A 17639-nucleotide genomic window follows, 5' to 3' on the forward strand; every position below is an offset into this window, starting at 1 on the left:
AGGATGGTACCGCTGGCTAACCTTCAACAGGACAAGTGCTTTCAATTATTGTCCAGAACACAGTGAGTATTTACTCACACTGATTCAAACATTCAAACATTTATTATACATGAATGTGGAGTTTCTGTAGACAAAGGCAGAAATGAGATTACCACTACAGAATGAAACAGAATTCACAAACTGACATCAAACACATAATCTTGCTTTTAGCTGCATTAAGCACTAAAGAACACCTGTCACGTCACATTCCCGGTGGAATACAGCTCTTTACACTATGAAAAGGTTCTCTGTACTATAAAAGGATATGAGGGGTATTGAATTTGGAAACCAAATCTATTCTGTATACACTGGGCATCTAATTAAAGATAGTGTCTTTTGTTGCTGTTTAGTTTTCTCACATTAATATTTACAGAATGGTAGTAAAGAATGGTTGGTACTTAACTCATTCATTCATCTCTTACGCAACCTTCCCCATCGTATATCAGGGTAGTGTGCTCCACAAATGGTAGACTAACAGTAGTATATGATTATTAACAAACCTCCAGGATTGTTTCTATGAGATTCCTTCTGCCTTGATTAGGCCTTTACTACTGTGAGCAGACACCATGACCAAGGCAACTCTTATAAGGACAATATTTAATTGGGGCTGGTTTACTGGTTCAGAGGTTCAGTCTACTATCATCAAGTCAGGGAGCATGGCAGCATCCAGGCAGATGTGGTACAGGAGGAGCTGAGAGTTCTACATCTTCATCTGAAGGCTGCTAGCAGAATACTGGCATCCAGGCAGCTAGGATGAGGGTCTTAAAGCTGATACCCACAGTGACACACCTATTTCATCAGGGTCACACCTTCTAATATTGCTTCTCCCTGGGCCGAGCATATACATACAAACCATCACAACCTCCTATTCCAGAATTGCTAGGATGCCACACTGCATGTAGTCAACCTTCTTTTTAGTCTGTGGTCTGTGACAGTTCTATTTTCCTTTGTTGTTGTCTTTCTTTTTTTGTATTACCTGGTTAGTTTTCAGAATAGTGGTCAGTATTTTATAAACAGCCTCTCAATTTAGCCTTGTGTTAATGCTTGTCTCCTCCTCCTCCTCTTCCTCCTCCTCCTCCTCTTCCTCCTCCTTTCTTGTTGTATATGCATTCAAGTAATCTTGAGATCATCAATTTGGCTGAACAGGCTGACCAATGAATCTCAGCCAGCCCTGGGATTCCAGGTCTGTGCCAGTATGCCTGTATGTTGTTGTTGTTGTTGTTGTTGTTGTTGATGATGATGATGTTTTTGACCTTCATCCTAGGGATACAAACTTTCATTCAATGCACTTTACCAGCTTAGCTATCTCCTGGGTGTTCGTTCAACTGAAGAGATAGGCATTTGGAAGAGATGAACAGGTTTTCCTGTCAAAACATATCAAAGGATACATAACTTCGCCATATCCCTAGTATTGGTGCCTTTAGCCATTTGGTTAAGGAGGTATATCCTAAGTTTCTCTACCATAAGTTTATTATTTTCCCTTTCAGTTTCCATAGCTCAGTCTTTGGAAAAGAGATACTAAATGCAGTATATGCTGAGGAATGAGTCCTCTCATCCTAAGTAGAGAGCATTGATATAAATTATTGTCTGCCTCAGAGAGGACATTTTTTTCAGGGTGAGAAAAATAAGTCTTGCCTACTTGAGCATTTCTATAAGAGAAAGAAAAAAATCATACTCATGAGCATAGGCTAATTTTTTACCTAGGCAATGTCATACATTAGAAAGCTAATTTTCAATAAATTGAAAAAATGTATTAGTACTTTGTTGCTTTTTTCCATCATCTAAGACTTATATTTGGAAGATAAAAGTATATTTTGTGTCAATAGAAATGTGAACAGAATAGCAACAGTTTATGCTCTAAGATCAAGAATCAACAAATGGGACCCCATACAATTGCAAAACTTCTGTAAGGCAAAGGACACTATCAATAGGACAAAATGGTAACCAACAGATTGGGAAAGATCTTTACCAATCCTATATCTGATAAAGGGCCAGTATCCAATGTATATAAAGAACTCAAGAAGTTAGACTCCGGAGAACCAAATAACTCGATTAAAAAATGGGGAACAGAGCTAAACAGAGAATTTTCAACTGAAGAAACTTGAATGGCTGAGAAGCACATAAAGAAATCTTCAACATCCTTAGTCATCAGGGAGATGCAGATCAAAATAATCCTGAGATTCAACCTCAAACCAGTCAGAATGGCTAAGATCAAAAACTCAAGTGACAGCAGATGATGGCGAGGATGTGGAGAAAGAGGATCACTCCTTCATTGTTGGTGGGATTGCAAGCTGGTACAAACACTCTGGAAATCAGTCTGGTGGTTCCTCAGAAAATTGGACATAGTATTACCTGAGGACCCAGCTATACCTCCCCTGGGCATATACCCAGAAGATGCTACAACTGGTAATAAGGACACATGCTCCACTATGTTCATAGCAGGGTTATTTATAATAGCCAGAAGCAGGAAAGAACCCAGATGTCCCTCAACAGAGGAATGGATACAGAAAATGTGGTACATTTACACAGTGGAGTACTACTCAGTTTTTAAAAACAACGATTCATGAAATTCTTAGGCAAATGGATAGAACTAGAAAATATCATCCTGAGTGAGGTAGCCCAATCACAAAAGAACACACATGGTATGCACTCACTGATAAGTGGAAGCTTGGAATACCCAAGATACAATTCACAGACCACAAGTAGCTCAAGAAGAAGGAAGACCAAAGGGTGGATACTTAGTTCCTTCTTAAGGGAGAACAAAATACCCATGAGTGGAGATACAGAGACAAAGTGTGGAGCAGAAACTGAAGGACAGGCCATACAGAGACTACACTACCTGGGGATCCATCCCATATACAGTTACCAAACCCAGACTGTGGGGAGCAGGTGTGGCGGTAGTCCCAAGTGGCACCTGGGACTACAGCCAAGTCTTATGACTTGCACCTGACTTCCTCATACACCTGAAAATAAGCCATGTCCATCGTGAGAGCTGCGCAGGCGCACCATGACGCAAGATTAGGCCATTTGACGAAGGCCAATGAACTGAGATTACGAGGACTGGGCTGATGGGGCATGGTTGAAGGGTTATATAAGGGATTGCGACTGGGTGCTAGGAGAGATTCCTGCTTGCATGTTGAAAGGTTCCTGAATAAACTGCTTTGAGAAGAACACTGTGCCGTCGCTCTTTTCTGCTGGTCGGAGACAGAAGCGACACCAGACACTATCATGGATGCCAACAACTGCTTGCTGACAGGAGCCTGATTAAGCTGTCTCCTGAGAGGCTCTTCCAGAGCCTGACAAATACAGAGGTGGATGCTCAAGCCAATCATTGGATTGAGCACAGGGTCCCCAATGAAGGAGCTAGAGAAAAGATCCAAGGAGCCGAAGGGGTTTGCAACCCCATAGGAGAAACAACAATATGAAAACCAGTACCAAAAGAGCTCCCTGGGATTAAACCACCAAACACATGGAAGGACCCATGGCTCCAGCCTTCTATGTAGCTAAGGATGGCCTTGTGGGACATCAATGGGAGGAGAGGACCTTGGTCCTGTGAAGGATTGATGCCCCAGTGTAAGGGAATGCCAGGACAGGGAAGCAGGAGCATGTGAGTTGGTGAGCGGGGGGAGGGGGCATGGGATGGGGTAGGTTAGGAGGGGAATCCAGGAGAGGAGATAACATTTGAAATGTAAATAATGAAAATATCTAATAAAAAAGAAAGAAATGTCAAGTCCTCAGAAGGAATTTGGAAATGGGGCTCAGCAGTAACCAGTTTATACCATTTTCATCATAGAAATCAAAGAGTTGTGAAATCAATGCCAAGAGCACACACAAAAAAAGGTAAAGGGCAGTGAAATGATGTAGGCAATGTGTGTTCTGAGTATCTATTACCTTCATTTCTCATTTAATGTATTCTGCATTTCTTTCTTCCTTCCTTCCTTTCTTCCTTCCTTCCTTCCTTCCTTTCTTCCTTCCTTTCTTTCTTTCTTTCTTTCTTTCTTTCTTCCTCTCTCTCTCTTTCTTTCTTCCTTCCTTTCTTTCTTTCTTTCTTTCTTTCTTTCTTTCTTTCTTTCTTTCTTCCTCTCTCTCTCTTTCTTTCTTTCTTTCTTTCTTTCTTTCTTTCTTTCTTTCTTTCTTTCTTTCTTTCTTTCTTCCTCTCTCTCTCTTTCTTTCTTTCTTTCTTTCTTTCTTTCTTTCTTTCTTTCTTTCTTAGATAAGGTCTCACATAGCCCAGGCTGGCCTTAACCCTATGTTGAAACTGAGAATGACCTTGAATTTCTGATTTTCCTGCCTCCGCTTCAGTGCTTGGATAAGAGACGTGCAACACAATGCCTATTTTATGTAGTGCTAAGGACTGAAGCCAAGGCTTTGTGTATGACAAGCAAGCAATCTACCAACTGAGCTTCACCCCCAGAAACCATATAATGTATTTCATTATAAGCATATGTAACTTAAGTTTTAACAATGGCTTATTTTATTAACTAGTTCTAACCTTTTCAAAAAAATTCTCAGTGGTTCTTGCTACTAACATGATCATTAGAAAACATCATGATTCGCATAAAACAATTTACAGTAGCTGTGACTGGGAAATGTTTTGAAGGTTAGCACTTTTCCCTTTTCCTATAGTGGTGGATTTACTGTAAAAAACAAACATGAATTATTCTTATCATAAAAATTTTAAGGTATAAAAATTACAAACTGTCAATGGCACAAGGAGAAGGGATATATTTTTTCTACATTTATTAAAGGCTAAACAAGAAAGTAATAAACAGGGTTACCCAGAGAATCAAAGAACATCAATAAAATGAAAAGTTCATAGCACTTTGCTTTTCAAGACGTTACCAAGCACAGTGAAGTCCGCTTACCTTGTAATGTGTCAATCACTGAAAATGTGTCAATCAGTTTCTTTTGCACAAAAGAAAGAATTGATCCATGAAGAGTTGTTTTATTAGAGTCTTTCCTGATGGTAGTGTGTCCAAGTGTTTATGGGATAAAGAAATAGAGTTCTCTGAGTTTTAGGGCATGGTAGTGTGAGGCTGGGGAAGGTGAAGTAATTGGTGGTCTGCCCATGTGTGGTCAGAAGACACATGCACAGAAAATGGAGCTGTTGGTATGATCTGAGGGTGTAGTTTTCAGCCCCCTGCCCTCAAAATGTCACTTGTCAGATGCTTGCCCTGGGAAATGAAACACTGGTGTTAACTGGTTTCAGATACATGAAAAATCACCTCCAAGTTTCTGAAAAATAACATCAACAATTGTTACTGTAGTGACCATACATCAGAGGTTAATGTTAGCCAAAGCTAATCTAATGGGTGTGTGTATACAGTTGTTCTACTTGACCCCTAAACTGGGTGAAAGGAAGCATGCAACTCAAATTGACTGAAGCTGAAGCATTCACTGGAGTCCCTCTGTCGGTGCCATCCATATGGAGGATGGGTCAACATTTACTTGAAATTAAAAATACTCTTAAAAGGTCTGGTCTAGACCATAATTTAAGAAAAGAGCACGTATCCCAATCCAAGAGTTTTACCTTTTAATCCCCAGCACTACAAGGGGAAAAAAAGCAAGTAGCTATTTCTGGAACAGGGAACAGAGAAGAGGGCTTCTACTCTGTCTCAAGAAATCAATGTGCCTTATATTTTCTACATTATTTATTATTACATGTGGAGACTTGGAAAACAAGTCTCATTGAAATAGTTGGCTTTTTCCTGGTTTCTATAATAAGTCCCTAATCAAAATGTCTTTAAACTGAGTTGGGGGTGGGGGTGACTCATTGTCAAGATACGTAGCTATGTTAACACTGGCCCCAGGATGTAGATAATATAAGGCACAATTTTTATAAGCAAACAGTAGTGCTTGGGTGAAGACATTTTTTCCAGGGAGAAAATGGAATAGGGCCAGGCATCCTTGAAGCTCTCAACCTTTTTCTTCACCCTCCTGCCCTAGGGCTGGGAACGTGTGCTTGACCAGGAGAACAGGTGGTGTTTGCTTAAGGCTTACTGAAATATTTGCACTTGACAGAAGCCAAGCTTGCAATTCTGAAGGAACTTCTCGATTCTCTGAAATAAGTGTCTTCTTCCTGTGTTTCAGGGGCAGAGCTGGCCTCCAGCTCTTGCAGCACTGCTTACATTGGCTTCACAATGCAAACTCCCTTGTCTAGCAGGAACCTGAAAGGCTATGCTTCTGCCTAGCCACATCACTTAGGGCCCTTGCTGTAGTCGTGGCATGTCAATTTCTCTGCCAGATAATGCAAGTTGAGTAGTACTTGTGGTTATGGAAATAAATTTTAAGGATCTACCGTGAGCTGCATGTGAGCGTGATTTACACATCCACATCTGCTTTGGGTTCTCATTATTTTGTCGTTGTTGTTTCATTTTGCCTTGAGACAAGATGTAGCTAACTAAGCTAAGCTAGTCTTGAACTCACTATTTTAGCCCAAGGTAGCCATAAACTTGGCAGTCAACCTCCTGCCACCTGAGAGCTGGGATTACCCATTTGTACCATGCTTCAAGCAAAGGAGTGGTCTTAATCTGCTCCTAGATTGAAACATCCCACCCTGCTGGGAAGCTTCTTAAAGCAGAAGACAAACAATTCAAAACAGGTTCAGGAAGTCACTGAAAGAGATCAGCTTCATTAAGCCCCTCCCTCTGAATAGTAAACAATATAGACTGCTGAGAGTCACTCTCAGACAAGCCAGACTACAAAACTGACTCTCAGATAAACCAAGATGCACAGAAGACTCAGAGCACACCAGTTACCTGAGAGAGGTACCAACTGAGTCCCTTGGAAAGGACACCCTCAAGGCTGTTGAGCTGCCTTCAAGCAATGTGCTTCAGGTTCCCAGCATTTGTGAGCTGTCATTCTTGCTGAGACATCCTTGGTGACAACAAAACTCATTGGTTCACTAAATTGGATTTTGGTGGTATCTGTACTTTTTGGTCTATCTGGGGGTAACATCTGTAACATCTCCCCGAGAAAAACCTTGTTGTGCAACAGATAGGAATTCAGCTTCTAGGGCCACACCACTAGATTCTCACAAGAATCTTCAGAAAATGCAAAACTATCTGGTAAGTTTTAAAAGAGGAACAGACTTGAATCTCAAATCTTCTCACAGGGTTACAAAGGGGCAAAAGACAGACTTATAATGAAGAACCCTTGTGGCAAGTACTTAAGTGACCAAATGTATTACTGGCATACAGGGCAAACTGACATCCCGTGCTTTCTGCTCTGAGGTACAAAGGAGGACACATCTCCTTTACTGGGCTTCCTACCCACAATTACCTAACTTGTTTATCAGAAAACACTGGCAAATCCAAATCAAGAAGACTTCTCCCAGCCATTTGGTCCACATTCTTAAAAAAAAAAATCAATAAGAACAACAAAAACAAAAACCCACGAGTGTCTTAAAAAAATAAACAACAGCTAAGGGATTATTCCAAATGAGGAAGACATTATAATCAAATTCAGTGTGTGATCCCACACTGGATCCCAGATGAGGAGAAAGAAAAGAGCTATGCAGGAAAAGAGAAGAGGCAGAGCTGAAATGTGGATTTTGTATCAGATGTTTGTATCATTCCACAAATGCCAGCTTTTGATCACTGCACTGCAGTACGTAAGAGAATGTCTTTATTGTGACATAGCCTACAATGCTTTAAAAGATTGCAAGGGAAAAAAAGAGAGAGAGAAAATGGGGGGAAATGTACTAAAATGTTTGTAACTAGTAATTAGAGTTGAAGGGTGTAGTGCATTCTTTTGACTACCCTTGTAAATTTTCAATTATTTGTTTTTAAATTATATGTGTAGGAATGTTTTGTTTGCATATATGTATGTGCACTGGGTGTGAGTAGTACCCTTAGAGGTCAGAAGAGGGAACTGAATCCTTTGGAATGGGGGGTTACAGATGGTTGTGACTGACCAGGTGGGTACTGGGAACTAACTTCCTGTTCTCTGCAAGAGGAGCAAGTACTCTTAAGAACCACTGAGATATCTCTCTAGCTCCTCCAATTATTTTTGAAATTTAATTAAACCAGTAACTTGAAGGCGTTCTGGGAGAAGAGAGTAACCTCACGTTCTAAAGTCAAGACACCAGGCCATGCAAGGAAGGCTTCATATTTTGGAAAGTGAGTGGTTCTCTAGGGTTCCTGCATTCCAGGGACAAGAGCTCAGAAGTCAAAAAGAATATATGTTCTGATATGAAAGGACTGCCTTTCACTTTGTAGAGTCAAGTCCAGCACCAAAGTAATAAACCTGGAGTCGGGGCTATGTGAGAAAGAAAAGGCAGTCAGAGAAATTGATGGAAGAAGAAGAAGAGAGGAATTGAGGCTAGCAGGTGGTAAGAGAGGAGAGGGACTCAGAACGGAAGGTGCAGTCAGTGTGATCAAAAGCCCGCAAGAGGCCAAGCAAGGAGAGAAATTACTTGTTTATTTAAGAGCTAAGAGGGTTGCAATCAAAGACCATATATTGAGCATCTATGATATACTTATTTATTTCTTTCAGCCCCCACACAGAAACTCCATGCTTTGTGGCCACCTTTCCTGTCCTTAGTAGATGAAAAAAAAAAAAGGGAAATCCCATAGCAGTAGTTATACCCATATAAAAACAAAACAAAACAAACAAACAAACAAACAAAAATGACAATGAATAAGCAACAAGTTCAGAGGCAGCAGTATAGGAAAGTGTCCCATTTTACCTGCTAGTGGTTGAAAGTATAGCTGAAGATTGGAAACTAGGTTAGTGGAGTGGATTCAGGGCTAGGGTATGAAGGCCGCTTTAACAGAGTGTGGACAGAGTGGGTTCAAAGCCTGTATGAAGTGAATGATGATTAGGAATCTAAGCCAGATGGAGAAAAAAGAAAAAGAAAAGGAGGTTTTGAACAAGGTAAAGGCTGAGAAATGGGAGTCGTGACAAATGTGACTCTGCCTCACACTGAGGAACATTTTACATCACATGTCAGCGTGCAAAAGCACAGACTCCTACTCTCTCACACATAAAGAATTCACAGAAATTTGAGTCAATGATTCTTACAGCTCCTAGGAGCAGAAGCTGATAGCCCCTGTTCTACTCCTTTGTAGTGATTTGTTTTGTCTTGTTTTTCTTGCCATTGTTTGCTTGCTTGTTTTGTTTTATATCTCATTGTTAATGCTGGTAAGAATCAACTCAATTTGATTTCCTGTGACCAGGCCTGAAGTTTGAAAAACATGCTTTAGGGTGTGGCCTGATAACCATAGAGCTGGGGTCAGGAAGTAGAGGTTAAAATGGGGGACAGCTGGCTGCTTCTCCAGCTTCTCTTAACTAGTCGGGGGCCCCTCACACTTCTCCTTCACCTGGCCTTGTGACTTAAAGCACGAATTCATTCTCACACCCTAGTGGATCTTACCTGGACACACCTATGATGTAAGTCATGGCAGCAAGTCAGAACTGGCCTTGGCCAAGCAAAATGTCTATGAAATTCTAGCAATACAATGGTGGCACTGTACTTGGTTGTGAGCTTCCAGAAGAAGTGGGAGGAGATAAATTCTAGCTGTCAAAAATTCATTTGTGTATGTACTGGGAAGGGGCTACTCACAGGGGTCAGAGGGATACACTGAATGCCTTGGACTGGAGTTCCAAGTAGTTATGAGTCTCCCTACTGGGAACCAAACTCCAGTCCTCTGAAAGAACATCAAATGCTCTTTAGTGAGCAGCTACTTCTCCATTCCCCTATGTATATTTTTTTGAGACAGGGTCTCATTATGGGGTCCAGGCTGACCTGAAACTCTCCATCCTTCTGTGGAGCACATGGCTCCTAATGTCTATGTTAGATCCTTTTGGTCTTGCATGCTTCGAACCTGAAGAATTCATTCACTGAAACATGGCCGTCAGGCCTAACCTGACTGCCTTTTGGATAGCCATCTCTCTACTGGAACACTTTAAGGCCTGTTTCAGAGAACAACTCCTCAGAGGATGAATGATCAAAACAGTAGCTGCCAATATGTTGATTCTATGTGAGATCATCTTGTTTGTTTTATCTTTTTATATATATATATATACTGGGTCTCTTTATAGCACAGCTGGGCATTGAGTTGGAAGCCTTCTTGCCTCTTCTTCCCAAAGCTGTGTCCATTCTTGATATATATGTATGTGTTCTTACATACATATATAGCACAGAACCTATAGACAGCCAATGAAACATTTAGAAGAATATACAACACACACACACACACACACACACACACACACACAGAGGAGGCTTAAAGTATTTATGCTTATACACATGAACTCACAGATCACATTTGAATTCAAGTTACCAAGAATTGTTGAAATTATAAGTTCAGGTTAGTTATTACAACTATTCTTTCACAAACTAGAGTTCTCACTTTCACATTCTTTTATTTAGTTTAGATTGGTCTTAATTTGGTGAGCCCGGGAAGGTCACCATTTTCTTTCAGCAGATAGTGCAACAGAAACCCTGTAAATTACCTTCGCTTTTAAGGAAATCCTACGAGGAAATGTTTATTTATGAAAGGGTGCATATAGTTATCTCCTGTATGGTATTTTTCCCATCTTTGGTGATAATTTAACCTACTATAATAGTACAATTGTCTTCTTTGACACCTGAGTTATTCATGTCTGTAGTCACAGGCAACAGACAATCTTTGATATTCCTTTCATTCTATTCCATGACAATTCCTACAAGTTTTTCTATATTAGCCCTTGAAAGATAGAATGGTTTGTCAATAAAAGTGTGTAATGGTTTACATGTAAAATGGTCCACACAAGTTTTTCTTAACACACTGATTCTCTTTTTAAGAAGTTATAGTGCCTTTAGGAAGTATAGTTGAGCTGGAAGAAGTGGTTCCCTAGGGGCCAGCTTTGAAAGTTGTAGTTGGGGTCTGGATACAGTCTGATTAATCCCTTTGCTTTGTGATTCTGCCAAGATATAACAAGCAGTAGCTTCATACTCCCACAACCAAAGACCTTCACTGCCATGCCTCACCCACCATAATGGACTGTCTCTCTTTCAACCCTGAGCCAAAATAAAGCTTTCCTTCCTTAAGTTGTTTTTAATTGGTTATTTTGTCACATAATGAGGGAAGTAAGTAATACAGTTTACCAATCCCTCGATTTCTGTCTCTCCTTCCATAGACCCACGTATTTAGTAGGCGAGTAGTCTCCTTCCAACCCCATTTCTGTTGTTTGGGGCTCTAAAAATTGTGATTATTGTTGTAGCATATTCAGGAGCCTAATACATGATTGAAGACCAGCGTTTGCCTGGTCTTTTAGACTGCAGTCCTTAGATAACCTCCCCCCTCCACACACACACACACACACACACACACACACAATGATCTAATTTAAGTATTCAAAACTACTGCTTTTCTGTTCACACCAGTTTAAAATTGGTAGCAAATGAGCACAGAAAAGTGTTTAGAATCTAGAGATAGTACAAGCTCACACAGCCTTGAAGAAATCCCAATCACAGTAAGATTTATTACCTCCTGGTGCCAGCTTACTGTAACAAGGGGATCTTAATCGGCTTTTGGGATGACAAGTATGGGCTGTTTCTTCTTGCCCAACCTTCCTTATGCCTACATAGCAGAATGGAGAGTTACAAGCTGCTTCATGAGGACTCTGAATTCAACTCTGATATCTCCCATTTGCCTAAGGGTGAATTACAAACTACTTTACCAGGTGCTGTAGCTGTTCCAATCCAGTTCCAAGGCATTTCCCAGCCCAGGATTTTACTGAACGAAAATAGCCGAGGAAATGGCTGCTGAATGAACACACTTGACTTATGCTGTACAGGGACTCTTCACTCACCTTGAATCCACCTCTTATATCAGCCCAGCACCAGACCGGCACTACTTTGTGTTCCCAGAAACCAGGAAAAAGTTGGGTACACAGTAGGTTCTCAATAAATGTGAAGAAAATAAGGACCTTTTCTGACCTCCAAGCAAGCTGCTCTTTTAAATAGAAATGATCCCAGGGCATCTGGCATTTTACATATACATTAATCTTGTGAAGTATTTTTGTTTCTAAATTGAGAAAACACTATCAGAAAGACTGCGAAGGCAAAGCTATCAGCCACTTACAGAGCTGAATGTGGTAATGAGGAAAAGCATCATTTCCTGTGGTTTGACAATTATGTGACAGGAATGGTTTCTGCTGCTTTGAATAGATTATGAACATAACTTGACCCTCTCCATTGATACTTGAAGCTGCGAAACCCCACTAAATAAATATGACCTTTTCCTCAGCCAACCAGGTACTGTACTTATGGCTAGCTTTGAGCACTCATGATCATGCTAAATTCATTCCCTGAGGCTCAAACATCACACATCTCTCTCTCTCTCTCTCTCTCTCTCTCTCTCTCTCTCTCTCTCTCTCTCTCTCTTTCTCTCACTCCCTCCCTCCCAACCTCCCTCCCTCTCAGAAAGTCTTGCTATATAGCCTTAGCTGACATGGAACTTGCTGTATATAGTTCAGGCTAGCCTAAAATTTGTGCTAATCTTCCTGTTTCTACCTCCAGAGTACTGAGACTATAGGCTTGTATCATCTTTCCTGCTTTCCAGTGATGCTTTCTGTTCCCAACAGTTTTACAATTAAGTTTAAAAGAAGATGTGAACAGAGGAAGGACTTAGCAATAAGAAGTATTTCTCTGGAAAACTCACCATAGTGTGTGTGTGTGTGTGGGGGGGGGGTGTTGGAGACAGTGTCCTTACTCAAGTTGGCCTGTGCAGACAAAAGAGATTGATATCCATATATCTTTCTCTATAGCTTCTCAACCACATCATCTTTAAAGACAGCATCTCTCACTGAACATTTCTGTTTTGCTCTTTGGGTCAGACTGGCTGAACTTCAGGGTTTATCTCCATTTTTGTTTGTTTGTTTGTTTCTTTGTTTGTTTTGGAGCACAAAAATGAAGATTAGAGGACAACTTGCAAGAGTCAGTTCTTTCCCTCTACCGTATGTGGCTTGGGGTTGGAACACATGTGGTCAGGCTTGGTGGCAGGCACCTCTCCATTTCCATTGTCCACATTCTCTTATTGAGCCATCTTACCAGTCTCTTACTTATTTACTTATTTAAGACAGGGTCTCGTGTACCTCAGGCTGGTTTTAAACTGACTATATAGCTCAGGATGGCCCAGAACACCTAATATTTCTGCCCCAACTCCTGAAAAACAGAATTTAGAAATTCAAGGGAGCAATGTCTTTGCATTCACTACTCAAAGTTAAATGAAAACAGTATCTTCTAATTGATGGAGAACACACAAGGACAGGTACTATGACTTTTTACTTATGAGTATATGTCTGTGGCAAATAAAAATACTCAACATGGAATAGACAATCAGTAAATATTGTTAGAGTAAACTAATGATCCATCATTCAGGCTTAATGTGGAGAAGATGTTGCTGGTTGTAGGTACAGAATCAAATCAGCTTAACCAAAGTCAATGGCAAGTTACTGTTCAAAGCTTCCTAAATTTATCCTTTCAGACAATATTTTAAAGGCCCGGCATGGTGATGTTTCAAGTCTCAGCTCTGGAGAGGCTGATGCAGAGAGATCCTGGCTAGTCTGAACTGCATGGTGAGCCCTGGTCGGTCTCAGAACAAACCAAACCAAAGCACCACCAGGAAGCTCATGGAGCTTACCGCCTCAGGATCAGGAAGTATGAGTGAAAGTACGAAATGACAGAGTTTCAGAGGACATGGAATGCTGATGGCTGATCTTTAACTAGTGTTGGAGAGTAGAGAAGAAACTGTGTGCATTGGAGAAATTGGTGAAGAGATATGTAAATAAACTAAATGGAATATTCCAATGCTCTTTGTCTGGCAAATTGAAGGCTTTAGAGTTCTCAGAAATAAATAATTGATCTTATCAAAAAAAGAAGGAAGAAAAGAAAAAGAAAGAAATTCTGTATAACTTTCCCTTTAAATGTATATGATATTCAATGAAAGAAGCCTACATGTATTATGATATTTAAAATGACTTAGCTTTCTTCCGCTTTGAAGTAAGTTGATTTGCAAGAAACTTAGGATTTTTAAAGCTAAATGTCATTATTATTTTTCTCCAGTCTTCTAATAAACATGATTTTCAGGTTGCTTTTATTTCTCCTCCTCCTCCTCCTCCTCCTCCTCCTCCTCCTCCTCCTCCTCCTCCTCTTCTCCTTCTTCTCCTTCTTCTTCGGATGCCAATGCAGTCTTTCAGATACATTCTGATAGTGTTCTCTAAATTAAACTTGATTATTTTTTTCATAAAAAAGCACGAACATATAATAGTGCTATCTAGAATATTAATCACATGTTCAAAAGTACTTCTAAGTCAGCACATTGCATGAAGTCTCCAATTAAGGAGCAAAGCTCTAATTAATGTTTCTCTTACCGTGCGAGACTTTTAAACAGGAAAGAATACTCAATACACACCCAAGGAAGGTAGCATGCACAACTCCGTCCACACAATTGAGGAAGGCAGGAAGCAGACGACATGGCTAGAGAAGACTATACAAATGCCCTAGGGAAATATAACTTGATGCATGCAGTTTTCAGTTCTTTCTACATTTGATTCTTAAGCTTGTCATTGTGCCCCCTTTCATTATGCACAAATAAAAGTATAGATGGATCCCCAAATGGTGTGTTTCTTTCTGTTAGATTATCTTGTAAGCTGCTCATGAAGATATAATTTACAAATAACTTTTAAAAGCCTAATATACAACTGAGCGCAGTGGGGTGAGAGCAAAGAAAGTGCTTACATTGCTTCTCTCACTTTCACACTAGGCCCATGCCGGCTGCTATGGAAACATTTCCTGCTCTCTACATTATTGAAAACTTTTTAAATGTACATTTTGAGCTAAGGAAGACTCACGATTTTTTTAAAATTTATTTTCTGGCTGTAACACAGTTTCCAAAATGCAGTATTCTTTCTAGTAAGCATGAATAGCACTCATATTTTTAGAAATGTTGGGAAAAGAAAGAAGAAACAAACTCAGTTTTGTGTCTTGAGGAATTATGCTTCTCTGGGAGAAAGAAACAGAACCTTCAGTGCGTGTATGGGCAACGAAACCTAGGTGTGGCTACAAGGGCTGGAAGAAGTGTAGGAAGGCTGAGCGGCTGTGCGCATGTCAGACTGTTTGCCTGCCCCCATGCCTTCTACTCCACACTTACTCAATCATTTTGCACACACTACCAAAAGTGTGCTGTTCTCCTGAAAAGTGGCTTTAAAAGTCCATCCACGAGAAGGTTGGGATATGCACAGCTAAAATAGTTGAAAATTTGGTGAGCTTTGAAAACAGCTCCAACCCACGGGTCTTTCAGTGAGCCTTTTCTTTTCTCCAGTTCTGGTTTATTCATCTAGATTGGTTCCAAGTTTACAGAACTTCAAAACTCTGTGACTGGTTTTTATCCCATTTTATTCTAGAGACAGGAGTTTTTCTGGAGTCCCAAAATGCCCTGGAACTTAGGTTGATCCTCATGTCTTATCCTACCAAGTCCTGGATTACATGCATGCACCACTAGGTTCAGTTTGTCTGCAGTGTACAGAAGTTCCTTTGGCCCATTCCTTCTGAGAGGAGACCAGTCAAAGATGTGGTAACAAGTGTGTCTAGTTGAAATATTCTCTCTCTTGTACTAAGGATACATTTCTTTTCTCCTTCAACATCTCTGAAAATACTGGCAACCTTAAGTGCTCAGGTAGCAGAAACATAAATTCCCCCAGGAATTCCTAAATACCTCCAGCCCTTCTGGAAGATTCTCTCCTAGGAAGAATACAGAATGCTTCATCAAATAAAGCATTTAAAAATGATAATAGTAATAATACCCCACCACCATCACCACCATAACAAAACAGCAGCAAAGGACTCTCTTCTACTCCAGTAGCATTTTAGTCAAATTCCAATATCTCATGATGTGGGCAGTTGTTCCTGACTTTGCACCCATTTCTCAGCATTTGGTCATTTCTAATTTTCTTTCATTTTCGTTATTTTGAGAGAGGGTCCTTTGTACTCAAGTCTGGCTCCAAACCTCCTATGCAGCTGACGATGGCCTTGAAAGATCTTCCTGCCTCCACCACCACTCCAGGTTTAATGTAGTGCTAAGACTCAAACCTCAGGTTTCATACATGTTAGGCAAGCACTTTACTAATAGAGCTATATCCCCAGGCCTGGATTTTTAACTCTGCCTTTTTGTCCCCACTACATTTTGTCTTGGTCTTCCTGGGACAGAAAGGCCATCTTTTCCACCACGGACCTGTCTAAACCATTCCTTTCCCCCATCCTTTTTTAAACTGAGGAACCCTGGAATTTTGTGAAATTTTTCTAATTTTTTTTCCATCTTGGATCCTTTAAAAAATGCACACAGCAAAAAATTGCATGTGTCTGTTTTCTCTCTGTGGTTTGGGCATTTTCTTTAAACTGCCTTGTAGGTCAGCAAAGAAATGTCAGGGCTAGAGGACTGCCCCACCCCCCACCCCCAGAACCTTTGTGCTGGCTGCTTGGGCTCCTCTGCAGAGTGAATGAGCTGTGGCCAACACATGCACACATCCTATCCCTGACAGGCAGATAAAGGCCTGTTCACTGATGGTCTCCTCGATTGTCTAAACCACAGGTGGTTTCATGTGCATTTCTCAAAGGAAGTGTTGAGCAAAGGAAATCCACTGGGTTTGGTAATCCACCACCCACCCTACAAGCCAGTATTTTCACAAGCCCAGTTTTAGAAGAAAAGTTCCTCCTGTGGACATTTGCTTTGTATGCTTCAGCCTTGCTGAGATATTGTGTAAGCTAATGATCTTAAAATATTGCTTTATTTGGCTTAATAGATCTGCACCCTTCGGAAAGAACAGAGTCATCCATGAAGGAGCTTCAAGTACCTTCATTTTACTGTTAACAAGTGATAGCTCGTTTTTCCTCCCTTTCTACATGTTGTGGCCTGGCCAGAACAAGGACTTTGCGTGTACCCGCCAATTAAATATGCAGCTCAGATGACTGCCGATTAGGAGGACTCAAGCCCTTCGGGTCAGCCGATGGTTATCTGGCCCAGATTTCACCTGTCCTGCATTTGTCCTCTAAGCTCAAGCATTCCTTATGAGGATTTCACTAAGTTCAGATCATCACTTACTGGTAAACACGTTTACTTTAATAAAGCCGATTTTAAACATTGAGCTTCATTTGCAAACTGGCCGCTAGACAAGGACAAACCAATTCTAAATTCCTTTCTAAAGCAAATACTATTTTTACCCTAAATTCCACTTGTTCAATACCAGATAGTTGGTTAGCCAAGTTCATGTTGATACCTAATGCTAGTGTACCAAACCAACACCCTTTGCGTTGAGTGATATGTAATAAATTCAATGTTGGCTTTCCAAAACTCCTGAAAGGCTCTAACTACACGTGAGTTCCTCCCCCCTACCCCTTCATTCCACAGCCCCCTTCTTCCAACCATGGTGGCTATACCAATTTCAAATATTTTCATTAACTCTTCCATGTAACCCATGAGGAACTCTTATGATGACCTCCCAATCATTTGCTATAGACAGGGTATTTCACAGACCTGGACTAAGCCAGAGCTGTTAGGCCAAGGCAGTTTACGTTTGTCTCTTCTATGTCCCAGTGACCAAGAGGCAAGGCAGTT

This window comes from Mus musculus, chromosome X (assembly GCF_000001635.26).
Source record: "Mus musculus strain C57BL/6J chromosome X, GRCm38.p6 C57BL/6J".
Classification (NCBI taxonomy): domain Eukaryota; kingdom Metazoa; phylum Chordata; class Mammalia; order Rodentia; family Muridae; genus Mus; species Mus musculus.